This window comes from Marmota marmota, unplaced genomic scaffold, assembly GCF_001458135.2.
Source record: "Marmota marmota marmota unplaced genomic scaffold, marMar, whole genome shotgun sequence".
Classification (NCBI taxonomy): Eukaryota; Metazoa; Chordata; class Mammalia; order Rodentia; family Sciuridae; genus Marmota; species Marmota marmota.
This window is the reverse complement of record NW_026000229.1, coordinates 238,645-260,493: the sequence shown is the minus strand read 5'-3', so window position 1 is coordinate 260,493 and position 21,849 is coordinate 238,645. Positions and strand designations below refer to the sequence as shown.

The following is a 21,849-nucleotide window of genomic DNA, read 5'->3' as shown; positions in this document are numbered from 1 at the left end:
AAGGCAGGAGGAATAACTTCTAAGATCTGGAATCAAGGAAGACATCAGAAGAGGTACACTGAATGGCCTTTTCACTTTTCAGTATTGATGTATGGCAGGGTGAGGTGATGGAGGAGGTGTGAAAAATGTAGCCATAAGTAGAAAGCCATGATTAGATTGTGAAAGATCTTGCAACAGTAAAGTTCTTGGTTCTCTCCTGACACACAGGGAGTCACTGAAATGTACTGGGCATATTAATGACATGAGTCATAGTCTATCCACTTTTCTACTGTATAATGCATCATATTGACTGGTACCATCTGCTATAAATAAAGGAAAACATATTCTTAGTAGGGATGGTTGAGGGAATGACTACCTTGCTCTATTCTCCCCAAAATAATAAGAGCAGAACTTAGGATTCATGAAGTATCTAATGGACATACATTGTTAATTAAATCTTGATGAATGTTCTTTTTGTTAGCATATAAGCTTTGAACCCTGTTGCACATACCAGAAGCCTGGGCGTTATCTTTAGTTCCCTTATTGTGGATTACCTTGTTTGGCATAGCATAATCTCTATAAATTATGTCTTTTAATTATTTCTTATCTAATTTTCTTCATCCTCATTCTTGTTGGTACTTCCTTCTTGGCCTGTAACATCTTCAGTATTCACTACCTAACTGGATTGCCTATATTCAGTTTTGTGCATTTTGGTCTTAGTTTAGATTATGGAATTATTGTAAAAGCAAATTCTTTAGACACTTATCTGCTTAAAATCTGTTAGTGACCAACTTATTCGTTCGTATATAGTGATTTATGAATCCTGGGAATCTCTGGCAATATGAAACATGCATTTTTTTTTCTTATCTGTGTCCATACTTTTATAACAAAGTTAATTTACATGGAGAAAACAGAAGTTATATAAGCTGTTGAAGTGTTTAGGATACCATCGTGGTTAAAATTTTTTTTATTAGTATGAAACATGCATTTTTATGGGGGGAATGTCATTAAATTTTACTCTTGATGTTGGCTAAGATTAGAATTTTGTATCATGAATATGAGATTTTCCTTGAACTCTCTAGGTTTTTCCTGTAATACCATTTTTTTCAGGTCCCTCTTAACACATTTTTTTTTTTCTGTCTTAAGCATTCTTTGTACCTTTTAATCATTGGCGCTCCAGTCACCTTTAGAATTTGTTTCTACTAAATTGCCTCTTTATATTGTCATACCTCTCTCTGTAGGCATCTTAATGATCTCTAGAACTTTCTCCTCTTTTAAAGCAACTGAAACTATATCTGTTGAATAACTACTTCCATTTTTCCCCTTCTCCTAATCCATTGGCAAATGCCATTTTACTTTCTGTGAATAAATTTCTTTGAGATACTTCATGGAGTATTTGTCTTGTTGTGGATTACCTTGTTTGGCATAGCATAATGTCCCCAAACTTCATTCAAGTTATAGAAAGAATATTACAGAATTTCCATTTTAAAAGCTGAATAAATTGCTGTATGTATATTCTACGCTTTTTTTTTCTCCAACCATTTATTGATAGACATTCCATTTCTTGGCTATTATAAATTATGCTACAATAAATATGAGTGTACAGATATCTTTCTGGGATCCTATTTTAAATTTATTTTAAAAATATATATATAACCAGCAGTAGGACTACTGGATCATATGGTAATTCTATCTTTTTTTAAGACTTTTTAAAAAAAAAAAAAAAAAAACAGTAGTTTTAGGTTCACAGCAAAATTGAGCAAACTTTCCCACATATCCACTGTCCCCTAAACATGTGTAAATTTCCCCATTATCCAGTTTTCCAACAGAGTGATATACATGTTAAAATGCATGAACTTCAGTTGACATATAGTATTCACTCAAAGTCTGTAATTTACATTAGGATTTGTTCCTGATGTGCATTCTATGAGTTAGCACTAAGAGTAATGGCTCATACCCATCATTATAGTATCGTACATAATATATTTATTGTCCTAAAAATCCTGTATTCAGTTTATCAGTCCCTCTCCCAAAATCCTGGCAATAACTGATTTTTTGCTCTTTCCTTAGTTTTATCTTTCCCAGAATGTTATATACTTAGAATCTTAAATTATGCAGCCTTTTCAGTTTTGTTTCTTTTACTTTTGTGCATTTAAGTTTCTCCTAGGACTCTCGATGACTTTTTAGTACTAGGTAATATTCTGGTTTTCGGTTGTATCACAGTTTAGTCATTGACTTACTGAAGGACATCTCGCTTGTTTCCAAGTTTAAGCAATTAAAATAAAGCTCCTAGTTTCATTCAATATATGGATATCCAATTTTCCTAGCACCATTTGTTTAAAAGACTATTTTTTCACCAACTGTATCTGGGTTTGTGTCTGTGTCTTCTAGTCTATGATATTGGTCAGCATGTGAGTTTATGCTAGTACCACACAGTTTTTGTTACTATAGCTCTAAAGTATAATTTGAAGATTGGAATTATGATGCCTTCTTCATTGCTTTTACTACTCAAAATTGCTTTGGCTATTCTGGTTCGTCTTTCAAATTAATCTTAGGTGTTTTTTTTCCCGCCCCCTGTTAAGAATGTTATTGGTGTTTTGGTGGGCACTGCATTGAGTCTATGTATTGCCGTTTGACAGTATTAATTCTGTCTATCCCTAATATGGGAGATATTTCTATCTTCTAGTATACTCTGTAATTCTTTCTTCAATATTTTATCATTTTTATTGTAGAGGTCTGTCACCTTTTTTTAGATTTATTCATTCATGTATATAAATATGCAGATATTTATTCATGCATTTATTAAAACTACTGTGAAGGATTTTTTTTCAGCAGTTTCATTATTGCTGTATTTAAAAGGTGTTGATTTTTTTATGATGATTTTATGGCCTAATGCTTTGCTGTATTTATTTCCAAAACTTGAGAAGTCTTCAGGTATTGGATCATATCTGTGAACAGTGCCAAATTGACTTCTTCCTTTCTTCTTTATATACGTTGTATTTCTTTCTCATGTAATTGCTGTGGCTGAGATTTCAAGACCTCCTTGTTTGTGATTTTAGAGGAAATGCTTTCAGTTTTCCCCCTTTTAGTATGATGTTTATTTTGGGTTTATCATTTATGTTCTTCAAGATGTTAAGTTCCTTCTGTCCTTAATTTCTTCAATGCTTCTAAAATGAACTGGTGCTGAATTTTGTCAAAGGCCTTTTCTGTACCTAATTAGGTGATCATGTGTTTTTTGTCCTTCCTTCCATTTATGTAATGAAGTTTATTGTTTTGCCTGTGCTGACTTGATCATGAAGTATAAGCTTCTTAATGTGTTTTTGAAGAAGAATTACTCCTATTTTATTGTGGACTTTTGCATCTGTGTTCAACAGGGATATTGTTCTGTAGTTCTCTTTCTGTCATGTGCCTTTATCTGGTTTTGGTAGAAGGTTGATATCTTCATACAATTATTTGAAAATGTTTTCCCTTATCTATTTCTGTGTCCGCTAATTTGAGGATCACTGACATTGTTTGTTCTTTAAAGGACTGGTAGAATTCAGCTAGGCATTTTTTAAAATATTTATATTTTAGTTGTAATTGAACACAATATCTCTATTTTATTTATTTATGTGGTGCTGAGGATGGAATCCAGGGCCTGTCACATGCAAGGCGAGCGCTCTACTGCTGAGCCACAACCCCAGCCCCTAGTCTCATTGTTTTTTGCTGTCCTGTTCAGGTTTTCTTTATCTTTTTGGTTCAATTTTGATAGGACATATGTATATAGGAATCAGTCTACTCCTTCTAGATTTTCTAGCTTTCAGAGTAGTCCTAATGATCCTCTGGAATTCAGAGATGTTTATGGTAATATCTTTTTTGCATTTCTAATGTCATTAATTTGGGTCTTCTCTTTGTTTCTGGGGTTAGTTGGTTTATCATTCTTATCTTTTGAAAGAACTATTTCATTAATTCTGGCTCTGACCTTAATTATTTTCTTTATTCTACTGGTTTTGGAAAGGCTTTATTGTTGTTTTTCAAGAATCTTGAAATGTATAATTGTTGTTGGGGATTTATTTATTTATTCATTCATTCATTCATTTATATTTTAATGTAGGCACTCATAGCTGTAAGTTTACCTGAGAGCTGCCTTCATTGTGTCCCAGAGATTCTAATATGTTATATCTCCATTATATTTTGAGTCTAAGAATTTTTAATTTTCCCTTTCATTTTATATTATCCATTCATTGTAAAAAACATATTGTTCATTCTCATTTTCTACATTTCTATGATTTTTCTTGGTTTTAATTTCCAGTTTCATTCGAGTATGGTCTGATAAGATGGCTGAGATAATATCAGGGTTCTTATTGTTTTTGTTTTTTGTACTTACTATGATTTACTTTCTTTCCTAAAATATGATCTGTTTTAGAGATGATACCATGTGCAGTTGAGAAGAAAGTGAATTTTGGATTATTCTATAGATGTCTTTTAGGTCCATTTGATTTATAAAATTTTTTAGGTTTGAGACTCATTTTGTGTTTGTGTCTAGATGACCTATCTTGGTAAGAGAGCAAGCAGCATATATTTGAGTCTTGTTTTTTAATCCATTCTGGTTCTTTTTTAATTAGATTTGGGGCAGTTTATATTCAGTGTTATTATAGAGATGTTTTTATTATTATCTGCCATTTTTGTTTATTTCTGAACTTAAATTTGATCTTAATTCTTATTTGGTAGCTACTCTTCTCATGAAATTGATCCATTTGTAGGCTCTGAAGTTTGTTTTTAATTTCTTCTGTATGTAGTGTTCTTCTAAGTATTTTCTTTAGTGTTGACTTAATAATCATGAATTCTTTTAGTTTTTGAGTATCTTGGAAGACTTATTTTTCCTTCTAATTTGTTGAGTTTGTGGTCATGAAGGCTTTTTTTTTTTTTTTTTTCCTTGTCTCCCAAGTAGTGGAAATATATAACCCAGGACTTCATATATGGTGAGCAAGCAGTCTACCACTGAGGTACATCCCTAGCCCTTTTAAATTTTATTTTGAGAGAGTGTCTAAGTTTTTCCCAGTCTGTCCTTGAACTTGTGGGCCTCTTGCCTCAGTCTCCCAAGTAATTGGAATTATATGCATGTGTTATTGCACCAGGCTGGAATATTGAATTTCATTGAAGCTTTTTCTGCATCTGTGGAGATGGTTTTATCCTTTTTTCTGGATCTGTGGAGATGGTTTTATCCTTCATTCTGCAAATGTATTATGTTTGTTGATTTGCATATGTTGAACTTTTCATGCAGCTCTGGGGTTAATCTCATTTTATCATTTTTAATGTGCTTTGATTCCACTGTATTTGATATTGGCCTATGATTTTTTCCTTTTAAATTGATCTTGTCTGCTTTTGTTATCAGTAATTTTGTAGAATGAATTTGGAAGATTTCCCTGCTTATAAATTTTTTGGAGCAGTTTGATTAGGATTAATTTTTAGAAAATGCATTCAGCAATAAAGCCACCTTAGTCATGGGCTTTTGTTTTTTGGTCAACTTTTTATTTCTGATTTAGTTTCTTTGCTTGTTATTGATATGTTTAGGTATTCTGTTTTTTGTAGTTCAGACTTCATAGCTTGTGTCTGTAGAAATCTATCCATTTCTTCTTGATTTTCCAATTTGTTGATTTACATTAGTTAACAATAAGTCTAATAATCTTTCTGTGGTATTAGTTATGTCTTTTTTCTTCTGATTTATTTGGTTCTTTGTTTTCACCAAACTAGCTGAAAGTTTCTTGATTTTATTTGTCCTTTGAAAAAGCTACTTTTGGTTTCCTTAATTTTTATTGTGTTGCCTGCCTTTGTTTTATTTATTTCTGCTCTGATCCTTATTTCTTTGTTTCATGGATTTTGCTTCATTTATTTTTGCTTTTCTTGTTCCTTTAATTGATTGTCGTAGGTTTGAAATCTTCTATTCAGATGTAGGCCCTTATTATGAGAAATCCCCCTCCTAGAATTGTTTTTGCTGTATCCCATAGATTTTGGTATGATTGTTTTCATTTTTAAGAATTCTTTTTTTTCCCTTTTAATTTCTTCATTGACCCATTGGTCAGGAGTATGTTGTTTAATTTACATGTATTTTTATCATTCCCACAGTTACTGTTGTTGATTTCTAGTTTTATTTCAATGTGGTTAGAGAAGTTATATGCTTTAATTTCATTTTTTTTTTCATTTGTTGAGATCTGTTTTGTGGACTAATGTATGGACTTATCTTGGTATATGTCTCATATGCTGATGAGAAGAATGCATATTCTGCAGCTGTTGTAGCAGTCTGTAAATTATCTTTTTTAGGATAATTTAAGTCTGATGTTTCCTTGTTGAATTTATGTGTGCATAATCTGTATGTGGATGAAAGTGTCATATGAAAATCTCTAACCGTTATGGTAGTATGGTCTGTCTTCCCCTTTAGATATGATATTTGCTTTATATACTGAGTGGTCTGAGAATTACTACATAAATGTTCATAGTAGTTATATTCTCTTGATGAATTTATCCCCTTTATATCCTTATATAATGACTTTATCTCTCTTTTTAAAATTTTTAATTGACATGTAAAAATTGTACATATTTATGGGTATCATGTAATTTTTCAGTATATGTATACACTGTGTAATGTTCAAATCAAGGTAAATATATGTATCTCCTCAAACATTTATTATTTGTATATGGTGAAAACATTTTAAATTCTTCTTTCAAAAAGTATATACTGTTTTATAATTATCTACTGGTATCCTAAAGTGTAGCACACCACTGGAAATTATTTTTCTAACCTTTTGATCAACTTTCCTCCATTCCTCCCTCTACTCCCCCCAGACTCTGAGAACTACTATTCTATTGTCAATTTCTAGATCAACTTCTTTGTATTTCATAGGTGAGTGAGATCATGTGATATTTGTCTTTTTGTGCCTGGCTTATTTCACTTCACATAATGATTCCATATATGTTGTTGAAATGACAGGGTTTCATTCTTTTTGTAGTTTATAATATTCTATTTTATATATGTACTACATTTTCTTTATCTGTTCATTCATAGATGAAAACTTAGTTTAACCCCATATTCGTAGCTATTGGGAATAAACATGGGATGTTTCTTCAATAGTCTAGTTTTATTTCCTTTGCATATATATCTAGGAATGAGATTAATGGATTATATGATAGTTCAATTTCATATTTTGAGGAACTTCCTTAATATTTTTCATGATTCCTGTACTAATTTCCACCACTAGTATGTAAGGGTTCTCTTTCTTCCACATTCTTTCTAGCATTTGTAATCTGTTTTCTATTTGTTAGTCATAGTTCTAACTGTAGTGAGTTGATATCTCATTATAGTTTTGATTTGTATTCTGTTATAATTAGTGATACTGAACAGTTTTAAAAATGTACTTATTGGCTATTTGTTTCCTTTGTCTATTGTGTCTAGTTTGGTCTGTTGATCATTAAAAACTTTTTTAGGGGGTTATTGGTTTATTTGAATTCCTTATAATGTCTGGATCTTAGCCCCTTCACAGGTACTGACTTACAGATATTTTCCACCATCAGGCAGGTCATTTTTTCACACTGTTGTTTCCTTTGTTATACAGAAGATCTTCAGTTTGATGTAATTCTGTTTGTGTTTGCTTTTGTTTTCTGTGCTTTTGAGTTCTTATCCAAAAAATTCTCTCCCATTCCAATGTTTGAAACTTTTAACTTATTTTTCTTTGAGTAGTTTTATGGCTTGTAGTTGTTTTTAATTCAATGAGTTGATTTTTATATATGATAATAGAGTTAGCATCTAATTTCATTCTTCTTTATGTGAATATCCTGTTTTCTTAGTAGTACCATTTATTATAAACAATGTCCTCTCTCAAATACATGTTCTTAGCACTTTAACAGAAGTTTAGTTGGCTGTAGGTGTGTGGGTTTACTTTTAGGCTCCTTTTTCAGTTCTCTTGTTCTATGTATTTGTTTTTATGCTTGTATCATGCCCTTTTGATTTCTGTTGCTTTGTAGTCTTGGTAAGGACTTTCAGTACAATGTTGACTACAAGTAGTGAGAGGGCATTCTTTTATTGTTCTTGGTTCTAAAAGAAAAGCTTTCAGTTTTTCACTATTAAGTATGAAGATAAGCAGCTGATTTTTCATATAAAGTCTTTATTGTGTTGAGGTACATTCCTTAGATACTGAATTTGTTGAATTTGCATTATAAAAGGATATTGATGTTTCATAATATTTTTCTGTATCTATTGACATGATCGCATGGTTTTATCCTTTATTCTGTTGATATGGTATATCACATTTATTGATGGGCACATGTTAGATTATTCTTACATCCTGGGGTGAATCTCTTATATTGAATAATCTTTTAAATGTGATGTTGGATTTGGTTTGCTAATGTGATGTTAAGGAGTTGTATGTGAAGGATATTGGCCTCTAGCCTTTTTCTTGTGTCCTTCTCTGATTTTGGCATCAAGGTAACTCTGGCCTCATAGAAGAGCTTGAATGAATTTCTTTCTCCCTCTTGCATTTTTTCTGAATGATTTCAGCATTGGTATTAATTATTTTAAAAATGATAATATTCAGCTATGGCTCTTGTTTGGTAGGAGGCTTTTTTTTAACACTACTTATTGTCTCATTATTCGTCTATTTACGTATTCTGTTTCTTCATGATTCAATCATTGTAAGATGATGTGTCCACATACTTGCCTATTGTTCATTATTAAATTTTTGAAGTGCTACTCATCATAATCTAATGAATAAGCCTTTGTATTTCTGTGGTTTCAATGTTAAAGTCTCATTTTTCTGATTTTATTTACTTTAGATTTCTCTTAGTGTAACTAAAGATTTATCCTTTACGTACATATGTTTTCTTTAAAAAAACCAATTTTCATTATACTGATACAGTGTTTTATGTCTGGACTTCCTTTATTTATATTCTTTATATTTTTACTTCTAGTTTTGGGTTTAGAACTTGTTTTTGTCATTCTTCGAGGTGCAGTAGTATGTTATTTTATTTGAGATCTTTCCGGTTTCTTTCTCTATATCTTGTTTTAATATTAGTGCATTGTAGTTGTACATAATAAATTTTATTTTGACATAATTGTATATGCATGAAATACTCCAATAAATCCTGTTTCCCTCCCCTTCTTTCTACTTCTGTTCTTTTTCTATACTCTACTGGTCTTCCTTTCGTTTATCGTTTTTTAAATCGATAGTTGATACACATAGAGACACACACACAGTCTCTCTCTCTCTCTCTCTCTCTCTCTCTCTCTCTCACACACACACACACACACACAGAGGTGGGGAATTCACCATGGCATATTTATATATGCTCATAGCATTCTATAATTCTTCCTTTTTTCTCCGCCCTTCTCAATAAGCCCCATTCTCTACTCTCTTCTATTTTCATGAGCTGTGCTCCCTTTTCTTCCTTATTTCACTCTAGCTTCTGCATATGAAAGAAAACATTTAACCCTTGATTTTTCTGAGTCTAGCTTATTTGACTTCATGAAGTTCTCTAGTTGCATCCATTTATGAGAAAATGCATAATTTCAGTCTTCTTTATGGCAGAGTAAAACTTTCTTAAACCATGTGTGTGTTGACAGGCACCTGGGATGATTCCATAACTTGACTGTTGTGACTTGTATTACTGTAAATATTGTTACATGCCTATATCACTATGGTACCCTGATTTTTAGTTCCTTTGGATAAATATCAAGGGATGGAATACCTGGTCATATGGTAGTTTCCTTACTAATCTTTTGAAGAATCTCCATACTGCTTTCCAAAGTGGTTGTAGTAATTTGCAGTCTTACCAATAGTGTGTGATTGTATCTTTTTCCCCACATCACTGTCTGCATTTATTATTTGTATTCTTGATGATTGCCATTCTAGCTGGAATGAGATAAAATCTCAGTGTGGTTCTGATTTGTATTTTCCTGATTGCTTGGGATATTGAAAATTTTTTTCATATATTTGTTGGCCATTTGTATTTCAGTAAATGTCCATTTATTTCTTTTACCCATTTATTGATTGAGTTTTTTGTTTTGTTTTGTTTTTGGTATTAAGTTTTTTGAGTTCTTCATGTATATTCCGGGTATTAATCTTCCTTTTAGAGGAGTAGCTGGCAAAGATTTTTTTCCCCCACCATATAGACACTCTCTTCAGACTCTTCTTTTTCTGTGCAGAAGCTTTTTAATTTGATGTCATCCCATTTATTGATTCTTGGTTTTATTTCTTGCACATTAGGGATCTTGTTAAGGAAGTTGTTGTTTGTGTCAATATTTTGAAGTGTTTAGCCTATGTTCTCTTCTAGCAGTTGTTAAAGTTTCTGGTTTAATTCCTAGGTCTTTGATTCACTTTGAGTTGACTTTTGTGCAGGGAGAGAGAGAGGGATCTAGTTTCATTCTTTTACATGTGGATATCCAGTTTTCCCAGTACTATTTGCTAAAAAGACAATTTTCTCCAATATATGTTTTTGACACATTTGTTGACTATCAGATGACTGTATCTATGTGGTTTTGTCTCCTTGTCTTACCCTCTGTTTTGATGTCAATACCATGTTATTTTTGTTACTACAGTTACATAGTATAATTTTAATGCCTGCAGCATCCTTTTTCTTGATCAGGCTTGCTCTGGCTATTCTGGGGTCTTTTATTCTTTCAAATGAATTTTAGGATTCCTTTTTTCCCCACTTCTGTAAAGGATGTCTTTGGTATTTTCATGGGAATTGCATTGAATTTGAATAATGCTTATTTTAGTGTGTCCATTTTGACAGTATTAATTCTGCCTATGCAAGAACATTGGAAGTCTTTTCATCTTCTAAGATCTTCAATTTCTTTTTTCAGTTTTCATTGTAGCAGTCTTTAATCTCCTTGGTTAGGTTTATTCCTAGGTTTGGGTATTTGTGTGTGTGTGTGTGTGTGTGTGTGTGTGTGTGTGTATTGTGAACAGGATAATTTTCCTGGTTTCATTCTCAGTAGGTTCATTATTGGAATATAGGAAAGCTATTGTTTTTTATGTTGCTCTTGCATCCTGCTGTTTTGCTGAATTATCAGGTCTAGAAGTCTTCTGGAGTAGTTTTCTGGGTCTTTTATAAAGAATCATTTCATCAGCAAATGGATCATTTGCTTCTTTTCCTACTTAATATCCCTTTAATTTTCTTCTTTTCCCTGATTGCTCTAGCTAGAATTTCAAGAACTAAATTGAATGAACGTGGTGGAAGAGTATATCCTGTCTTGCTCCGGATTTTAGAAGAAATGCTTTCAATTGTTCTTGGTTCAGTATTATGTAGTCCTTAGATTTGTCATATGTATCTTTTACAATGATGTGTTAAGTTCCTTTTATACCTACTTTCTCCAGCATTTTAAACTTGAATGGATGCTAGATTATTGTCAACTCTTTTTTCTGCATCTATTGACATGATCATGTGATTCTTGTGTTTAACTCTTTATGTGGTGAATTATGTTTATTAATTTGTATAACGTGAACCAACCTTATAACCCTGGATGAAACCCACTTAATCAGGATGTATTATTTTCTTTTTTTTTTTAATGATCATATTTTTTTTTAATTCTAATTAGTTACACATGACAGCAGAATGCATTTTGACTCATTGAACACTAATGGAGCACAACTTTTCACACCGTTTGTGTAATCATACCCATACATAGGGTAACAATGTCCATTTCATTTCACCATCTTTCCTATCCCCATTCCCTTCCTCTTCCCCTACACTGGCTCTCCTCTGTCCAAAGTTCCTCCACCACCCCTCCCCCCAATTATGGATCAGCATCCATTTATCAGAGAAAACATTTGGCCTTTGGTTTTTTGGGATTGGCTTACTTCACTTAGCATGATGTTCTTCAGCTCCATCCATTTACCTGCAAATGCCATAATTTCATTCATCTTTGAGGCTGAGTAATATTCCATTGTGTATATATGCCAGTTTCTTTTTTCCATTCATCTAATGAAGGGCATCTAGGTTGATTCCATGGTTAAGCTATTGTGAATTGAGCTGCTGTAAACATTGTTGTGGCTGTGTCACTGTAGTATGCTGATTTTAAGTCCTTTGGATATAGACTGAGGAGTGGGATAGCTGGGTCAAATGGGGGTTTCATTCCAAGGAATCTCCATACTGCTATTTTTTTTTAAGTATTTAATTTTTAGTTGTAGTTGGACACAACACTTTTATTTCACTTGTTTATTTATTTTTTTATGTGGTACTGAGGATCGAACCCAGGATCTTGCACGTGCAAGGTGAGAACTCTACCCCTTTCCAGAGTGTTCACACCAGTTTGCTTAATGTTTTTTTTTGGGGGGGGGTTGAGGGGGGGTACCAGGGATTAAACTCAGGGACACTTGACCACTGAGCCACATGCCTAGCCCTATTTTGTTTTTTATCTAGAGACAGGGTCTCACCTAGATCTTGCTGAGGCTGGCTTTGAACTTAGGATTCTCCAGCCCCGCCCTCTCAAGCTGCTGGGAGATGGTGTCTGCCACCGCACCTGGCCTTAATGTACTTTTGAATGTGGTTTGCCAGTACCTTATTAAGGATTTCTGCATGGGTTCATCAGGGATATCGGTATGAAATTTTCTTTCCTTGATGTGTCTGTCTGGTTTTAGTATCAGGTTGATACTGAATTCATAGAATAAATTTGACCATCTTCACTCCCTTTCTGTTTCATGTGATAATAATGAGGAGGATTGGTATCATTTATTTAAAGGACTAGTAGAATTTGGCTGAGAATCCATCTAGTTTTGAACTTTCCTTTGTTGGAAGACTTAACTACCACTTCAGTCTCATTGCTTGATATTGGTCTGTTTAGGTTTTGTATATCCCCATGGTTCAATCTGAATAGGTCATATATAGAATTTCAAAGGAGTTTCTAATGATCCTTTGGATTTTTTTAGTGTCTGTGGTGGTATCTCCTTATTTTACTGGTAATGTTTTTGATTTGGGTCTTTTATTTTTTGGATAGTTTGGGTTAGGGTCTAACAATCTTGTTTATCTTTTCAAAAAACCAACTCTTTTGTTTCACTGATCTTTCTATTATTATTTTATTCTTGATGTCATTAGTTGTGGCTCTGTTCTTAATTATTTCCCGTTTCCACTGGTCTTGGAATTATTCTTTTCTAAGGACTTGAGGTGTATCATTATATTATTTCTTTCTGCTTTTTATACTGAGTGGTACACATTTCTCTCATAGTACTGCTTTTGAATAGTTTTTTTTTCCAGAATTTATTTGTTTATTGGTTCTTTTTAGTTATACATGACAGTAGAATTCATTTTGATATATTGTATAAGCATGGAATATATCTTATTCTAGTTGGGAACCCATTCTTATGGATGTACATGATGGTGGGATTCACTATGGTGTAGTCATATAAGTACATAGGAAAATTATTTGGGATTCATTCCACTATGTTTCCTTTTTCTATCTCCCTCCCTTCCCTTTATTTCCGTTTGTCTGATTACTGAACATCTATTCTTCCCCTCTCCCCACTTATTGTGGGTTAAGCTTCCACATCATCGAAAACATTTTACCTTTGGTTTTGGGTAGTGGCTTATTTGACTTAGCATGATGGTCTTCAGGTCCGTCCATTTTGTAAATGTCATAAAATGATTCTTCTTTATGGCTGAGTGATACTCCATTATGTATGTATAGCACAGTTCTTTATTCACCATATTTATCCACTATATTTTTTCTTCATGGTTATAGTGAGACATATTTTTTAATTATAACAAGCTATTTTGAAATTATTTCAATTTAACATTCATCATATAGAAAATGAGAAAAACTACTGATAAACTCTACTTACTTAATTCCTCCTTACATTTTGAATTCTTTTTGGGGGGGGTACCAAGGATTGAACTCAGGGGCACCCTATCATTGAGCCACATCCCCAGCCCTATGTTTTCTGTATTTTATTTAGAAACAGGGTCTCGCTGAGTTACTTAGTGCCTCAGCCTCCTGAGCCACTGGGATTATAGGCATGCACTGCCATGCCTGGCACATTTTGAATTTTTGATGTACCATTTTAGGTCTTCCTTTTTCCCATCTCTTAATATATTAATGTTGTTCTTGTTTTTAATCATTTTGTTTTGTAGTATTTAATCTGAAGATTTTTGAAAGGTTTATGATTTTTTTCTGTTCAGATATTTACAAATGGGTTTTACACCTTCCAGTGTTTTCTTTCTTACTGGTTAGCATCTCTTTCAGTTTGAAGAACTCCCTTTAGCAGGGAGTAGGGCAGGTCTGCTGGTGAGAAATTCTCACAGCTTTTGTTTATCTTACAGTACCCTTTTTTTCTAATTCATTTCTGAAGTGTAGCTTTGCTCTGGATGCAGTATTCTTTGTTGGTAGTTTTAAACAGTTTTTCTTTAGCAGTGTTAAAATATCAAACAATCACAGCCACTGCATCCCCCGCCCCCCTCCACTTTGTGTAAAGTTTTTTCTGAGAAATTTGTTCTCAAGTAATTTTGGAATATGCTTATATGTTTCTTCTGATTTCTTGCTCCTTTGAAATTCTCTTAATCTTTATCCTTTGAGAGCTTAATTTAACATGTTAGATTTATTTTGAGTTGAATTTGGTGACTTGTGACCTTCTTGTATCCGGTTATTTGTATCCTGTAGATTTGGGAAGTTATCTCTTATTATCTCCTTGAATAAACTTTGTACTCCTTTGGCATTCCCAAATTCCTCTTGAATGTCAGTAAGTTTAATATTTGCTGTCTTAATGCTGCTCTAGGTTTCCCATAAACTTTCTTGATTATTCTTCATTCTTTTCCTTTTTCCTACTCTATTTTCAAATAGCTCACTTTTAAGCTTACAGATTTTTTTCTTTCTTTTGGTTTCTTCTTCTATTAATGCCTTTGATCATGTTTTAAGTTTGTACTTTTCAGCTTGAGGATTTCTCTGATTTTTTAAAAAACTGCTCAACCTCAGGTTTGTCTGATAGACTACTGAACTCTTTGTTTGCAAAAAAGCAATTTAAAAAAAAATGAGGTCTCCTCATTATAACTTTCGAATTCTGTTAGGCGTTTGTATATGTCAGCTGCTTTATGGTTGGTTCCTGTTACTTTGTTAGGTTAGGTCAGGTCAAGGTCCCTTAGAGTTCTCAGGGCTTGTTGGCTTCTAATGTCATATGCTCATTGAAGGATTAAGATTACATTCCGTTCTTTATAATCTGGCTTTTGTGCCTGTCCTTCTAGAAATATTAAGCAGGGCACTTATTTTCCCTGTGCCTGTTGTTACTTTTACTATTTTAGTACAAGATTACATCCAAGTCCATGTTTGCTGCAAATCTGTTTTTCCAACCTTCTCAGCACTAGTGGGTGCTCTAAACCCAAATTTGTCCCAAATCCATAGTTGGTGTGTTATTTAGAATTAACTGGTAGAATACCCCAAAATGGTAGTCTGTCCCCTCAGGCTTCTGCCTATGGTTGGGATGGGCCCAGAATCCTCATCCATAGCCAGTGGCTTGTGGACAGGCATTACAGAATTCTGCTTGCCTCTGGACCTCACCAGGAGGAGATTGGCCTCTGCCTCCTTCTCTTGCCCCACATGGACAATTACTCTTTCCACATTGTGCTTTCAGTTATTGGGAAAGGGATGGGGGTGGGAAATAAAATGTTAATTCTGTATCATACCTGGAGTCCACAGTCCACCCAGACCAGTGCAGTACACAGGCAAGACCAAGCTAGCTTTGTGCATAAATAGCTGTTTAAATTGATACTTCTGTGAGAGACAATGCTGGAGCGCCTTATATGCCTTTTCTTTATCTTCCTTTGTCTTTAGAGTTTTTGACTTAATGTCTTTTTTTTATATGAGTATGGCTACTTATACATGCTTATGGCTTATATTTACATTGATTGTCTTTTCATCACTTCACTTTCAGTTTGTATGTATTTTACCAGTGAAGTTAATTTCTTGAAGGCAGCATGAAGTTGAATCGTGTTTGGTTTTTTACCCATTCAGCTAGTCCATTTGTTTTGATGGGGAATTTAATCTGTTTATAGTCAAGGTTTTTACTGATGAGTAACAACCTACTCTTGTACTTTTGAGCAATAATTTTTTCATTGTTTTGTGTATCCTTTGTTTTTATCTTATTATTAGTCTTTGTCATTTGTTAGTTTTCTATACTGATTCTCTTTCATTTTAATATCTCTTCTAGTAGTGAGTTTTATACTTGTATGTGTGTTCATAAGTCTTTGTCCTTTTATTTCTGATGTAGGAGTCTCCTAATCATTTTCTCTAAAGCTGGTGAAGTGGTACTGAATTTAAAATCTTGTTCAATTTCTGCCTCCTAAATTGGTGGTGGCCGTTTTAATGGTTCGGACCCTCATGCTTAGTCATTTATACAGGAATAGTAAATACATTTCCCTATTATATGTCTCCTTTTTGGGTAACTTAAGTTGTAACTTATAGCAATGGTTAGATTCTAACTCCTTAATCAGTCTCATTTTAATTTTTTTCTTCTATGTGCTGGATTATTACAAAAACTAAATTAGAAGTCAAAAAACATGGTATTGGTGGGTGCCATAGATGACATTGAGGTTGTATTTCCTTTTTTTGCCACTTGTGGTTGATATTCTACAGATTAACGTACTTTCTAGAAAATTGGAATCTGGTGACAGCATTTTCCTCGCAACATTTTATTATAAAAATTTCCAAGCATGTAGCAGAGTTGGAAGAATTTAACAGCTGATATCTACAAGTCTGTTACCCAGAAGCTGTTATTAATATTGACTTTACTTTGCCACACATCCTTTTATTGTCAGCTCATCTTACTGTTTTTATACTTCACAGTTAATTACTGACATCAGCACACCAAGAAGAAACCAGTTTTAAAAGACTTGTTGTCCAGATCTCTAGAGTAAACTCTGACCTTCCAGATATGATTTATTCCATAGAACTTTTTTAGGACTGTCTAAATAATTCAGTCATAGAAATAAAGTATTACCTGTTTTAATTGGATAAATATTTTCAGGTGTCTGCATTAACTTTTAGAGATCTGTTACTGGAAATTCTCACTTGATCTTTATTATTGACTAAATAAGAAAGGTATACCTTTTTTGTGGGGGTTAGGGGATGTACCAGGGATTGAATTCAGGGGCACTCAACCACTGAGCCATGTCCCCAGTTCTGTTAGTATTTTATTTAGAGACAGGGTCTCACTGAGTTGCTTAACACCTTGGTTTTGCTGAGGCTGGCTTTGAACTCGCAATCCTCCTTGCCTCAACTTCCCAAGCCTCTGAGATTATAGGCTTGTGCCACTGTGCCTGGTGAAAGGTATTCCTTTGTTTAACAAATATTATTATTATTGGAGGATTCTATCTTCTGACATAGTAAGAGCAATGTGTGAAAACTGTAGAAAGTAAGCTGTAGACCCTATTTTGGCCATTTTGATTATGAACAGTAGGTAAGGTGTTACTAAAGGAATCTAATCAGGGCAAATGCTTTACTCTATTTTTTTCCCTTTCTTTTCCCTTTTCCCTTTACACCCTTTTTCCTTCTGAACTTTCTTCTTCCCTTTCTCCTTTCCTTCTTTTCTTTAGTAATACTGGAAGAAAGATACACGTTATATATAAATATATATAATAATGGACACAATACATTTATCTATTTATTTATTTATTTACCTATCCACTTATTTATTTCTGTGTGGTGCTGAGGATCAAACCAGTGCTTCACAGGTGCCCTTTAAGTGCTCTGCCGCTGAGCCACAACCTTAGCCCAAAGATACCCATGTTATTACATTTATTTGCTCAGGAGAAAGGAAGGAAGACAAATGATTAGATGAAATTGTCAGTACAGAGAGGATAAATCCTAAGGGTTGGCAATTTTTTGTGTGTGGTGTTTCAAGGTAGTATTTATTTTAGGCTTTGCAGGCCAACCATAAGTCTCTGTTCAACTCTGCTGTTGGAGTGTAAAAATAGTCATAGCTAATAGATAAATAAATGAGCTTGGGTATGTTCTAATAAACTTTATGAATACAAAAATTTGAGTGTTGTATTATTTTTATGTGTCTGAACACCAAATATTCTGTTCACATTCTTTTAAACCATTTAAGAATGTAAAATATTCTAAGTTTGTAAACTCTAAAAAATAGGTGATGGGTTAGGTTTGGCCCTATGATTTGATGACTGCTGCTGTACAGATGTTAACTGTGGGCAGGAAATTTATTAAAACATTATGAGTAGTATTTACCTTTATATTATTAATATGTTAGCTTTTCTGTGCTCTATAATTTGTATGCTTTTTTTTAGTCTACTGAGGAAAGTTTCTTTTTTAAAATTTCTTGCTTTTTAAAAAATTATACATGATGGTAGAATTTGTTTTGACATAGTTATAAAACATGGAATATATCGGTTTCTAGTTCAATCCCCAATACCTCTTCCCCCCTTCTTTCTATTGATTGTTCTGCCATTTGCCCAGTTTTGTTTTTTAAATTAATTTCTTATACACAATGGTGAGATTGACCATGGTATATTTGTATGTGTACATAGGAAAATAATGTCAGAATGATTCCACTGTCTTTCCTTTTCCCATCCCTTCCTTCCCTTCATTCCCTTTACCTACTCCACTGAATTTCGGTGGTTCTTCTTTTTTTATGCCCTAAATTAGATGGGATACAAATGCACTCAGATAATTCAAGGCATCATTGGGGTGAAGAAAAAATAATGCTTAATATGGTTGATTTCACCAGTAACAGAGTTTTGGGGCATGACCTCTTTTTAGTCCTGTTTTATCAGTGTGCTTTGTATCTGTTACCTGGCGACAGAAAACCAGATCAATTTGAGGTAGTAAGTAACTCTTTATTCTCCTCTTAGTAGTTGTAATAAAAAGCTCAAGTTCTGCAGTCAAACCTGGATTCAGATTTCTTATTAGATGTGTGATTTGTTAGATAATTCCTCAGAGCATCAGGAGCATGATGGTTAAGGTAGCTAATCATCTCAATGTATACTTAGGAGGGTAATAACAATACCACAATAATAACTGCAGCTAATGCTTATATAGTGCTTAGTATGTGCCAGATAATATTATAAGCACTTTATATACATATTAACACATTTAATTCTCACAGTCATGATAATTCTTACACATATGACCATCTTAATAAAGAGGAAACTGAGGTAATGGAAAGGCCAAATAATTTATTCAGGTTCACACAGTCAATAAGGGGTAGAGCCAGCGTGTAAACATGGGCAGTCTAGCCTCGGTTCTAGCTTTGAAATGTTAAGGATTACTGTTTTCTAAAATGGCACTGTCTATGAAGTGCCTTAGCATATACATGTTAAACAAATTAGCTATATATTAGCATTAAAGAATACATTGGTACCATTTCCTCAGGAAACTCCGTCTCTATATATGGTACCAGATAACCTGCACATTGAAATAATGATGTTTTTTTCTTTTTTAAATTTTGTGTCAGTTACATATTATTAATGGGATCTTTTTTCCCCATAAGATTTTTTAGGACCATTAATGTTAGGAATTAGTTATGAGGAAATGAATCACCTTCTGTAAAATTACATTGTTCTACTAATCAGTGAATGACCTAGACTCTGAAGCTGAAAGACTTTTGGACTCTTTTACAGTCCTGGTTATATACTTTTCCCTTGTGTGATCTTAGGTACAAGGTTCGACTCCTCATTCTTTCATTGATAGTAGACTGAAGAGGATCTTTGGATTCATAGGTTTTACATGCAATAATCTTTATAAAAGTTCCTGGCAATGTGTTGAGTTTGTTACTAGGCATTCAATAAGTGCGAGTTTATTGCTCACTTTTCCTATTCCATAGAATAACTCAAAATTGAGAACTGAAAACACTCTTAAAAATGGGAAAATGGAGATCTAAAGAATCATCTGGTCAGTATCATACAGCTCCTGAGATAAAAGGAGCTAACACTTAATGAGGGTCTTTTGATTTCTCAGAGTTATTTCATTGTTCATACTCCTTCTTTATTCAGTACTTACAGAAGTATTATATATATGAAGAGTTTTTTGTTTGTTTATTTGTTTTTGGTTACTTTAAGACAAAACCTGACATTTTCACTAAGAAAAAACAGCTAGATCATTTTGGCATTTTGAATTTGATAAATAATTGTTAAAAATTTATGGATACTCTAGTATAAACTCTGGGGCTATTCAGGTCGTGTACATAAAATTTTGAAACTGCTAATGTTCTCCCCATTCATATTTATTAATTTTTAATAACAAGTAGCATACTTAATATAGAAAAGAAAATATTAGAAATAAAAAGATGGAGATATTTTAGAAAACCCATTCAGTCATATCACACAGTGAAAATTACTATTAGCACTTTGAAACAAAAATGGATTCATCCTAAACCTACTGTGTCATAGCTGACTTGTGAGTTGGTGATGTATCAGGAAGATGGTCGCCATATTCATATTATGGGAATTATATAAGTGGAATCTCTAATTGGTAGGATATTTATATTTTTAAGACTTTTGATAAATGTTCATAATTGCCCTCCAGAATAGAAATACCTATTTCATGTTCTTGTTAGAGAAATCTACTTCTGTTTGAGAGAGCAGGTCTTATACCTCCCATTCTTTACTGAAGAATAGCAATATATGCTTTAAGTCTTCTGTATTCTGTTATTCCTTTTACATGTTTTAATTTTCATATTTTGAATTTTGATATCTGGAATAATAACTTTTAGTATCCAAAAGTGGGATTGTATGTACCTACATATAGATGGTTCATTCATTTTTAAGTGTGTTCTGTGGGTTTTTCTTCTTTCTCTGTTTGCATGCCATGAATGGTAAATTTGCATGGAACATTTTGAAATTGAAAAAAGCACTAGAATGAATTGGATGTGTTGAATTATCACTCTTTTTGTCTTTCTTGATAGTTTAGAATCCTACCTTTTAAGACAAAATTAGACTTAATTAGTGTGCCTTATCTCCTTGTTTGCCACTTTTCTTGAGTCTCTCATGATGAACAAACTGTAAACTCCAGTGCCATTTGACTCTTAGTCCTACATGTTTATAAGATAATTGCAGGAATGTTTTGAGATTTAAATTAGTTGAATTCCTTTTTCTTATAGGTTTGATTCTTTATAGTTATCCCATACATAAAATTTAGAACCAGAGAGAAAAGCTTCGAATTATATTTCTTTGGATCCAGTAGACTATTTCTACTTAACCTCATATTATCACTGGAAGCATAGAATTGAGTTGAATAAACCATAGAAATAGATTCTATTTGCTTAATGAAATATTCCTTCCTCAACATTCTTGGTTCCTTTGCTGGAACAGCCGTAATGGAAAAGTAACTTGCGTTTAAGTTTATCAAAATAGGAGGAATATAATATTTTGTCTTTATGGAACTCAAAATATTCCCTGTTCTTTTGATGAGGAATTAATGAGGAGGCTTAGTGATAAGTTTTGGTTTCAAGATTGTGTGCTCTGGAACCACTTTCTTGTAGTATAACACTACCTTTCAATATTTTCATTTGTAAAGTTACTCTTTATTTTTTTATTCTCTCATTTAGTTGATAACTAGGGAAAATGTTTTTTTAATTTCAGATAGAGATTCTGTGAAAACTAAAAATTAAGTATTTATAAACTTGATTTGGTGATTATATAAAGGAAAACTGGATTGATGCTCTAAATAGACTCTCATTTTTTTAATTTAAAGTGATAAAATGATAAAACTCTTAGCTTTCATCCTTGTGGTTTTCCGGCTGTTGTGCTGAACAATACAGCAACAAGAAAACTTTCCCCCCTCTTTAACCAAAAGAAAACTGTGTATTAAGATGCTTTCAGAAAGCATTGACATTTTTTATATTAGTATCTTAGAAAATATCAAATATTTCACTAGTCAAAAGCTATGGGTAAACAGTGGAT

The 21,849-nt window shown here is 33.0% G+C and overlaps 1 protein-coding gene and 1 long non-coding RNA gene across 8 annotated transcripts in view; one reads left to right on the top strand and one right to left on the bottom strand.

Moving 5' to 3' along the window:
* Ube3a (ubiquitin protein ligase E3A) overlaps positions 1-21,849 on the top strand; it is a 101,784-nt gene that overhangs the window by 43,667 nt on the left and 36,268 nt on the right. The window lies entirely within an intron of this gene.
* Positions 1-21,849, bottom strand: part of LOC125613346 — a 39,854-nt gene that overhangs the window by 2,733 nt on the left and 15,272 nt on the right. The window lies entirely within an intron of this gene.